The sequence below is a fragment of the Procambarus clarkii genome, unplaced genomic scaffold (genome assembly GCF_040958095.1).
Source record: "Procambarus clarkii isolate CNS0578487 unplaced genomic scaffold, FALCON_Pclarkii_2.0 HiC_scaffold_223, whole genome shotgun sequence".
Lineage (NCBI taxonomy): Eukaryota > Metazoa > Arthropoda > Malacostraca > Decapoda > Cambaridae > Procambarus > Procambarus clarkii.
In genome coordinates this window covers 1-10,660 of record NW_027189256.1, presented here as the reverse complement: position 1 = coordinate 10,660, position 10,660 = coordinate 1, and the positions used below count along the sequence as shown (strand labels likewise).

The 10,660-nt window shown below is 36.7% G+C and overlaps 1 long non-coding RNA gene across 1 annotated transcript; it reads right to left on the bottom strand.

Annotated features, from left to right (window-relative positions):
* Positions 1–1,549: 1,549 nt before the first annotated feature.
* On the bottom strand, positions 1,550–10,050 carry LOC138361179 (uncharacterized). The gene is made up of 3 exons (XR_011226833.1): positions 8,740–10,050; positions 4,306–4,412; positions 1,550–2,080 (listed from the first exon to the last, which is right to left on the bottom strand). It is a non-coding gene; the product is annotated as an uncharacterized lncRNA (long non-coding RNA).
* Between the last annotated feature and the right edge of the window lie 610 nt (positions 10,051–10,660).

Genomic DNA, 10,660 nt, shown 5'->3' with positions numbered 1-10,660 from the left:
TATCTATAACAGAATATAAAAGTAAAAATTTAAAAATCTATATATGCAATATGTGAACACAATAGATTTTGTGATCAAGCAGCCTGTGATTCATGTCATGCTGAGATCAGTCTGACGTTATAAGCAGTTATTGTTACTTAAAACTAAAACAAGTAAAATTTTCCGAGTATACATATAACACTATAGTTTTTCTATGACTAATAATAAAAATCTATTAATCAAAAGTTTAGGACTAATTAACTAAAAATAAAAATCTACAAGTGAATGTAAACACAGTCAAGTATAATATTCATGTAGAAAGAGAAAGAAAAAGAGAGAGAAGGAAAGAAAGAGAAAGAAAGAAAGGGAGAAAGAGAAAGAAAAGAAAAAACAGTCATGTATAATATTCATATTAGCACCATGCAATATAACTTAGATTAAGTAAAAAATCTCAGACATTTTTAAATCAAATGAAATATGAGAGCCAGAGAGAGAGACCCAGAGCCAGAGAGAGAGAGCGAGAGCCAGAGAGAGAGCGCCACAGAGCCAGAGAGAGAGAGCGTGAGCCAGAGAGAGAGAGAGTCAGAGAGAGAGTCAGAGAGAGAGAGAGAGAGCCAGAGAGAGAGAGCCAGAGAGAGAGAGAGCCAGAGAGAGAGAGAGAGCCAGAGAGAGAGAGAGAGCCAGAGAGAGAGAGAGAGAGCCAGAGAGAGCGAGAGCCAGAGAGAAAGAGAGCCAGAGAGAGCGAAAGAGCCAGAGAGAGTGAGAGAGCCAGAGAGAGAGAGACAGAGCCAGAGAGAGAGAGCCAGAAAGAGAGAGAGAGAGAGAGAGAGAGAGAGAGAGAGAGACAGAGAGAGAGAGAGCCAGAGAGAGAGAGAGAGAGAGAGGGAGGGAGAGAGAGAGAGAGCCAGAGAGAGAGAGAGAGAGAGAGAGAGCCAGAGAGAGCGAAAGAGCCAGAGAGAGCGAGAGAGCCAGAGAGAGAGAGCGAGAGAGCCAGAGAGAGAGAGAGAGAGAGCCAGAGAGAGAGAGAGAGAGAGAGAGAGAGAGAGAGAGAGAGAGAGAGAGAGAGCCAGAGAGAGAGAGAGAGCCAGAGAGAGAGAGAGAGAGAGAGAGAGGGAGGGAGGGGGAGAGAGAGAGAGAGAGAGAGAGAGAGAGAGAGAGAGAGAGAGAGAGAGAGAGAGAGAGAGAGAGAGCCAGAGAGAGAGAGAGAGCCAGAGAGAGAGAGAGAGAGAGCCAGAGAGAGAGAGAGAGCAAGAGAGAGAGAGAGAGAGAGCCAGAGAGAGAGAGAGAGAGAGAGAGCCAGAGAGAGAGAGAGAGAGAGAGAGAGAGCCAGAGAGAGAGAGAGAGAGCCAGAGAGAGAGAGCCAGAGAGAGAGAGAGAGAGAGAGAGAGCCAGAGAGAGAGAGAGCCAGAGAGAGAGAGAGAGAGAGAGAGCCAGAGAGAGAGAGAGAGCCAGAGAGAGAGAGAGAGAGAGAGAGCCAGAGAGAGAGAGAGAGAGCCAGAGAGAGAGAGAGAGAGCCAGAGAGAGAGAGCAAGAGAGCCAGAGAGAGCGAGAGAGAGAGAGAGAGAGCCAGAGAGAGAGAGCCAGAGAGAGAGAGAGAGCAAGAGAGCCAGAGAGAGAGAGAGAAAGAGAGACAGACAGAGACAGAAAGACACACACACAACAAAAGAGGAGACAGAACAAAATTAAGGCAAGGAGAGAGAAGACAGAACAGAAACAACAGAGAGAGGAGAGAAATGAGAAATCATTGAAGAGAAGGGGAAGAGAAACACAAGATAAGAAAAAGATACAAGAAAAATATACAAGATAAAAATGACATAAATGAATACCACAAATATAAAAAGTAAAGGAAGAGAGAAGCTAGAAGAGACAGGAAACGAGAGGTGTTAGAAGAGAGGAGGAAAGGAGAGATTAAAAGACAAGAAAAACAGGAGAGAAACGTAAAAGAAATAAAAAAAAGGGACATTTGTGAGGAGAGAAAATAAAGAGACCAGAGAAGACCATATATCAAGAGTGTGAGGATAAAGACTTATATATTTTCTTAGTAGACATCCTCTGGCTCTTGTTGCCCTTCTTGTATACGAATTGTACTTGCAAGTTTTCCCTGAAAAGATATTAACAAAATTAATATTTAATTATTTATTTATATAAATTACACACACACAAACTTACATATATATATATATATATATATATATATATATATATATATATATATATATATATATATATATAATATATATAGACCAGAGACCAATTATATATATATATATATATATATATATATATATATATAATTTCGTAAACCTCACCCTGTAAACATTCATGTTTCTACATGTTAAACAAGCTACGAGGATGAGGGAAGGGGATGTTCCCTCCATGCTGGATATTATATTTACCAGGAAAGAGAAAGATATATTTATCATTCAGTACCTCCCTCCTTTGGTACCTCCCTCCTTTTACCCAAGTGACATGGTCACTTGGGTAAAAGTGACCATGTCTTTTTGGGAATAAAGTATGCAATGCATTATAATCTGGAAGAAAATGAGCTTGAAGCAGTTGAAAAACCTGACTTGTGGAGAGGTCATTATGGGGAACTCAGATATTTCCTTAAGGAATTTGACAAACACTTGCTGTTAGGACATGAAGTAAATGAGATGTATGTCAAGTTTTGTGAAATATATGATAATGGCACAACAAAATTTATACTAAAGCAGAGATGCAGAACTAGGAAAAGGGGAAAAATTGCCCAAACATACAAGCAATACACAGATGCGAGAAACAACAATAGCAGTAAGGAGAGGGGCAGAAAGACTGACTTTCGGTCATATTCAACAACACAAATATACATACACACACACACACATTATTGGAAAAAATTGGAATTGGAATATTGGAAAAAATAATTAAAACTAAATGGGTAGAACACCTGGAGAGAAATGATATAATTTCAGACAGACAGTATGGTTTTCGATTTGGAAGATCCTGTGTATCGAATTTACTCAGTTTCTATGATCGAGCAACAGATATATTACAGGAAAGAGATGGTTGGGTTGACTGCATCTATTTGGACCTAAAAAAGGCATTCGACAGTTCCACATAGAGAGGTTGTTCTGGAAACTGGAAAATATTGGAGGGGTGACAGGTAAGCTTCTAATATGGATGAAAAATTTTCTGACATAGAAAAATGAGGGCAGTAATCAGAGGCAATGTATCGGACTGGAGAAATGTCACAAGTGGAGTACCACAGGGTTCAGTTCTTGCACCAGTGATGTTTATTGTCTACATAAATGATCTACCAGTTGGTATACAGAATTACATGAACATGTTTGCTGATGATGCTAAGATAATAGGAAGGATAAGAAATTTAGATGATTGTCATGCCCTTCAAGAAAACCTGGATAAAATAAGTATATGGAGCACCACTTGGCAAATGGAATTTAATGTTAATAAATGCCATGTTATGGAATGTGGAACAGGAGAACATAGACCCCACACAACCTATACATTATGTGAGAAATCTTTAAAGAATTCTGATAAAGAAAGAGATCTAGGGGTGGTTCTAGATAGAAAACTATCACCTGAGGACCACATAAAGAATATTGTGCGAGGAGCCTATGCTACGCTTTCTAACTTTAGAATTGCGTTTAAATACATGGATGGTGATATACTAAAGAAATTGTTCATGACTTTTGTTACGCCAAAGCTAGAATATGCAGCTGTTGTGTGGTGCCCAACAACAGAAGTTGGCCCATATCTTAAGAAGCACATCAACAAACTGGAAAAGGTGCAAAGACATGCTACTAAGTGGCTCCCAGAACTGAAGGGCAAGAGCTACGAGGAGACGTTAGAGGCATTAAATATGCCAAAACTAAAAGACAGAAGAGGTGATATGATCACTACATACAAAATAGTAACAGGAATTGATAAAACCGACAGGGAAGATTTCCTGAGACCTGGAACTTCAAGAACAGGAGGTCATAGATTGAAACTAGCTTAACACAGATGCTAAAGAAATATAAGAAAATTCACTTTCGCAAATAGAGTGGTAGACGGTTGGAACAAGTTAGGTGAGAAGGTGGTGGAGGCCAAGACTGTCAGTAGTTTCAAAGCGTTATATGACAAAGAGTGCTGGGAAGACGGTCTCATCCTTTAACTACACTTAGGTAATTACACACACACACACACATACATATTATATATATATATATATATATATATATATATATATATATATATATATATATATATATATATATATATATATATATATATATATATATCGGACAATTAGTAAAAAAAAAAAAAAAAAAATGTAAATTATTTTACCTTGTACCTAGATCCACCAGGCCTGTTTGGTGCCTGTTTCAGTACTTCAGAAATCTGGAAGGTCACAACCTCCTCCTCAACTTGTGGATGTGCGTTGATAGATGATTCTGTAAAATTAAGTTATTTATATAATAATAAATTCAGTATAACAATAATATTCTGTAAAATTAAAAGTAATTTATACATCAATCAGATAAAACTCTCCAGAGATGGTGATACACAACATATAAAGGACAAGTTTCAGAACAAAATATGCATTTAGGAATAAGGTTTTGTACATGTAGGTAGCACATGAGAAAATAAGTGGAAGGTGATCAAGTTTATATTAACATGTTAATGACTTTGTTAAGGCTTTGCAAGAATGAAAAAATATTAATAATATAATATCACCTGCCAATTAATTGTACATCATTTATAAGTCAATTATTTGCATTATTATTATTCAATACTAATGATATAAAAATGCATTTTGTAATCTACTATTTATGCAAGTATTAAGCACAGGATCATGAAATAAACTGCAAAATACTGTAATGGATAAACCAATTAAGTTTACATTTTCCTATAGCTAAGTCAGTCAGTTCTATTAGCAGCAGAGAACAATTATGCCCAACCTCTATTAAATGAAACAATCTTAAGAGCAAGTGATAGAAATATAATCATTTATGCTTGGGATTATGGAATGGTTCCAAATATGAAAAATATTAAGTTTTTTGGTTAAAATTTTTTAACTTAAAATTTACATTTTTAAGTGAATTTTAAACTTTAAAAAAATTATTTAATTTTTTGGTTACTTACTTAAAATAACATTATATAGTTCTTGTTTTTGTAGAAATGCCAATTTCTTCTTTTGCCCTTCCAGACTGTATAGTGACCACAGGCCGTTTGTTCATATCTTCATTATTCTTCGAACTGTGGTTGCACAATCAGACCCACGTACACTGGTTAAAAGCATCACCTAAAAGCAACAACAAAAATGTAGTACACTGACGAATTTTGAATATATATATATATATATATATATATATATATATATATATATATTAGTTGATTTTATACCCGCATTAGGTCAGGTGATAATACAATGAAGGTGAAAACATGGGGGGATACATAAGGGATAAACATAGGGGCTGCAGAAGGCTTATTGGCCCATACGAGGCATCTCCTATCTAAACACAAAGATTAATCCAGTGTAATTGGCCTGTTATGTTGTAACATAACATATATATATATATATATATATATATATATATATATATATATATATATATATATATATATATATATATATATATATATATATATATATATATGTGTATATATATATATATATGTATGCCATATACATATATATGCTATGTTGTATGCTACAACTTGGCTGATAATAAAGCCATTCACAACTGCAGGCCTAATAAAAAAAGGAGGTGGCATAGCAATATCTTACAAAGATACCTTCATCTGCAATAGTCTCATTAGTAATAGAGACGACTATTGTGAATATACCTTTGCCAAGTTCTCCAGTAAATCCCTTAAATCCTCCTTGACTATAAGTGCCATCTATAGATTTCCCAATACCGACATAGCTTCATTCTCAGATAACGTAAGGAATCTTATCATAAATAACAATCTCAACAAAAATCAAACCAACTTAGTGGTTTGTAATGGTGAACAAAACATGCAGATACTTATATATAACCTGTGAATAGAGTGTAATAACACCAAAACTATTTGTTTATTGTTTTATGACCATAATAAATGAATCACTAATATGATTCACTAATATATAATCCTAATAATAATCACTAATATATAATCCATTGAGCATGCTGCATCTCTTTCAGTCTCTTTGCAATTTGAACAAGAGGGTTTTTAATTGATCGAACCATATTCTTAAAGTAAAGTAAATGAGATGTATTCCATATTTTGCAAAATATACGATGAAGGCACACAAACATTCATACCAAAACTGAAGGGCAGGATTTATGAGGAGACATTAGAGGCATTAAATATTCCAAACTAGAAGACAGAAGGAAAAGAGGAGATATGATCACTACGTACAAAACAGTAACAGGAATTGATAAACTTGATAGGGAAGATTTCCCGAGACCTGGAATTTCAAGAACAAGAGGTTATAGATTTAAACGAACTAAACAAAGATGCCGAAGAAATGTAAGACAATTCACTTTTGCAAACAGAATGGTAAACGGTTGGAACATGTTAGGTGAGAAGGTGGTGGAGGCCAAATCCGTCAAAAGTTTCAAAGCATTATATGACAAAGAGTGCTGGGAAAATGGGACACCACGAGTGTAGCTCTCCATCCATCTGATTGATAACCCAAATGAATTTTTCATGGATATGATACCAACATCAAATCATAAATCAGATGTGATCCTATCCCCACTGGATTTTGAAGAAGCCATAGACAGTATGCCTATGCACTCTGCACCAGGCCCTGACTCTTGGAACTCTATATTCATCAAGAACTGTAAAAAACGTTATCGCAGGCCCTTCACATTCTTTGGAGACAAAGCCAAGATACTGGCATTGTCCCTGACATACTAAAAACAGCAGAGATAGCACCGCCCCATAAAGGAGGAAATAAGGCAGAGGCAAAAAACTACAGACCGATAGCACTAACATCGCACATCATAAAAATCTTTGAGAGAATGCTAAGAAGTAAGATCACAAAATACATGGAATCACAGCATCTCCATAACCCCATAGCTAACCCCATAACACCATAACTCCATAACTCCTTTGCAGATGACACTAGAATCTTCACGAGAGTAGGCAACATAGAGGACACGGCAAACCTCCAATCAGATGTAAATCAGGTCTTTCTATGGGCTACAGAAAATAACATGGTGATTAACGAACATAAGTTTCAGCTCATGCGCTACGGAAAAAATAAAAAATATAAAAACGGAAACCACTTACAAAACTCAGTCAAATCATAACATTGAACGGAAAAGCAACGTAAAGGATTTGGGTGTACTGATGTCAGAAGGCCTTACATTTAAAGAACACAATAAAGTAGCCGTCACAACTGCAAGAAAAATGACAGGATAGATAACAAGAACTTTTCACACTAGAGATGCTATACCGATGATGATAGTTTTCAAGACGCTAGTGCTCTCTAGAGTGGAATACTGCTGCATAATGAAAGCCCCTTTCAAAGCTGGAGAAATTACTGACCTATACTTATGCATTTATCTTCGGTTTAACACAACAGGCACCAGACACACGCTAGGCATCATACACACTAGGATAAAACAAACATTAGGCTGGAAGTCAGAAAAGAATTCAAAGAATTTTACTGGAAAGGCTTGCTGTTAGGAAAGGAAGTAATTGAGATGAATTAATGCACAGTATGTCAATTTTGTGAAATATATGATAAAGGAACAAAAACATTTATACCAAAACAAAGATGCAGAACTAGGAAACAGGATTTGTTCAACTGAAATTTCAAGACGGACAGAGACCAAAAGACACAAAAATGGAATCAATATACGAAGAGGCCAAACCCCCAAACATACCAGTAATACAAAGAGAAACAACTACACGGCAGTGAGGAGAGAGGCAGAAAGAAATTTTGAAAAAAAGGAACAAACAAATGTAAAGTAGAACAAATCATATTCTATAAATACAGCAACAACCAATTGCAGGTAAAGGATAATATTCAGAGCTTTTAAATGCATGGATGGCGAAATACTCAAGAAATTGTTCACGACTTTTGTTAGACCAAAGTTGGAATATGCAGCGGTTGTATGGTGCCCATATCTTAAGAAGCACATAAACAAACTGGAAAAGGTGCAAAGACATGCTACTAAGTGGCTCCCAGAACTGAAGGACAAGAACTATGAGGAGAGGTTAGAGGCATTAAATATACCAAATATACTACACAAATATATATACTACACATGCACAATAAACTACCCTACACAGGCTGAGTATGGTGTGTACAATAAATTATTAGCTAAAAGATAAGACTGAGTTTGTATAAATGGGGGTTAAGTCAGAGTGGGAAAATGTAAGTGGAGTGCCTAAAAACCCTGTCCTGGGACCTCTGTAATTCATAATATATACAAATAATTTAGACTCAGGTTTGATCAGCAATATTTGAAAATTTCCAGACGATACAAAAGGGATTTTTTTCTGGATTCAGGATTATTTTTTTATGGCTGAAAACAGGTTTTCAGCAATAAAAGAAATACAGTATTGCTGGAACAACCGTCGACATCTTCAAGAGAAAACCTGAACATCTTCAAGAAGTGAAGATGACCTTGAGAAGAAGTATAGGTTGGGAGAAGTATAGGTTAGGAATTGTCTCCAAAGAATTCTCAAAGAATTACTCGTTATTGCTATCCAAGATAATTAGACGAGCCAAAGCTAAATACTACGAAGATAAATTTACCCAAATAAAGAGTACCTTACCTAAAAATATGTATGTACCTTACGTAAATAAACATTTGATTTTGAAGTGCCGGACAAACAAGGCTGTGGTGGATATGTGGGCCTGAGGGGCCTGTCCAAGCAACAGCCTGTTGGATCAAGCTCTCACATGTCAAGCCTGGCCTTGGAAGGGCTTGGTGAGTAGAACAACTACCAGAACCCTATAATGCATGTATCAAGGTGTCCAGGCAGTGAGCACCACATAATGCAGTGCAGTCCTGTAAGAATAAGCACAGTAAGTATGGGCATGGAGGGGGTGCAGCAGTGGCTTGTGAAGGGCTGGAGAGTAAATGGACATGCCCAGGGGTAAAAAGCATTAGGGTAACAGAACATAGCCCATAAAAATAGTAATGACAATGAATGAATAATTATATGAATGCAATAATACTTCATATCTCAATAGGAAAACTAAGCAGGGTGCAAGACAAGGTACTGGTGGTGATAGTGGTTGGTACAAGTCCTCACATCCCCACAGACACCAGTAACAGCCCTCACCTCCCAACACAGTACCCTTGTAGCGAGTTAATCTTATACTCGCTTCATTATCTTATAGCATAACTAATTAACACTAATTACAGAAGCTACACAGGTGATACTTTGGTGTGAGTTGAGCGCACTGAGCGTCGGTATCGGTACACCCTTGTTCCTTAACAACCCTTTGGACCTTTATTACAGAAAAATAGAATCAATTAATTTAATAAAATATAAAATATAAGTGCTTACTTACGATAATACTATCGGTGGAACACAAAATCTTCTTCTTCTTGATAGTAGGTGCAGTTTGCATGAAGGGTTAGTCCTCGCCATGACTGAACTGACGACAAAATGGCCGATGTGTTGATATGGCGTCAGTTGACGCTGTGACGTCACAGGTGAGGGACGCTTTGCGCATTACTCCCTCGTACTTAAAAAGTACTACAGGTACTTTTTGGTTTTATTTTTGAATATGGCAGAAGTTGGACAGCTTTTCAAATCATTATAAGGGAGTGAGTTCCATAAACTAGGTCCCTTTATTTACATAGAGTGTTTACATAGATTAAGTTTGACTCTGGGGATATCAAAGAGATATTTATGTCTGGTGGGGACGTGGCCATGTGTTCTATTACATCTGTCCAGGAAGAGTTTCAGAACAGGGTTTGCAGTTAGAAAAAGGGCTTTATAAACGTAATTTACACAGGAGAATGTATGGAGTGAATTTGTTTAGCATGTTTAAGGATTTGAACAAGGGAGCTGTGTGTTGTCTGAAGGTAGAGTTAGTTATTGTCCTGATAGCAGATTTTTACTGGATGATGATGGGCTTGAGGTAGTTTGCAGAGGTTGAACCCCAAGCACAAACGCCATAAGAATGATAGGGATAGATAAGTGCATAATAGAGTGAGAGGAGAGCAGAGTAGGGTACATAATATCTGATCTTAAACAGTATACCAACTGTTTTAGAAACCTTTTTAGTTATGTGTTGTATATGGGTGCGGAAGTTGAGTCTCTTGTCTAAGTATAGGCTAAGAAACTTTCCATCATTTTTATTGCTAATGTTTACATTATCTATCTGAAGCTGAATTGCATTTGTTGATTTGTTTCCAAATAAGATATAGTAGGTCTTTTCTATGTTTTGTGTGAGGCTTGTTGGTTGACAACCACAAGTAGACTTTTTTTAATTAATTGTTTACAACATTATTTAACAGGAGTGGGTTGGGGTCAGAGTAGATGAGTAGTATCATCAGCCAACAATATAGGTTTAAGTATGTTAGAGACATTAGGGAGATCATTGATGTATATAAGAAACAGGAGGGTCCTAGGATGCTGCTCTGTGGCACCTTTACGGTAATTAAGTGGTAGAGTGGGAGAGGTTATATCATTGATGGCTTCATATTGGTGTCTGTTACTAAGATAGGATCGGATATAG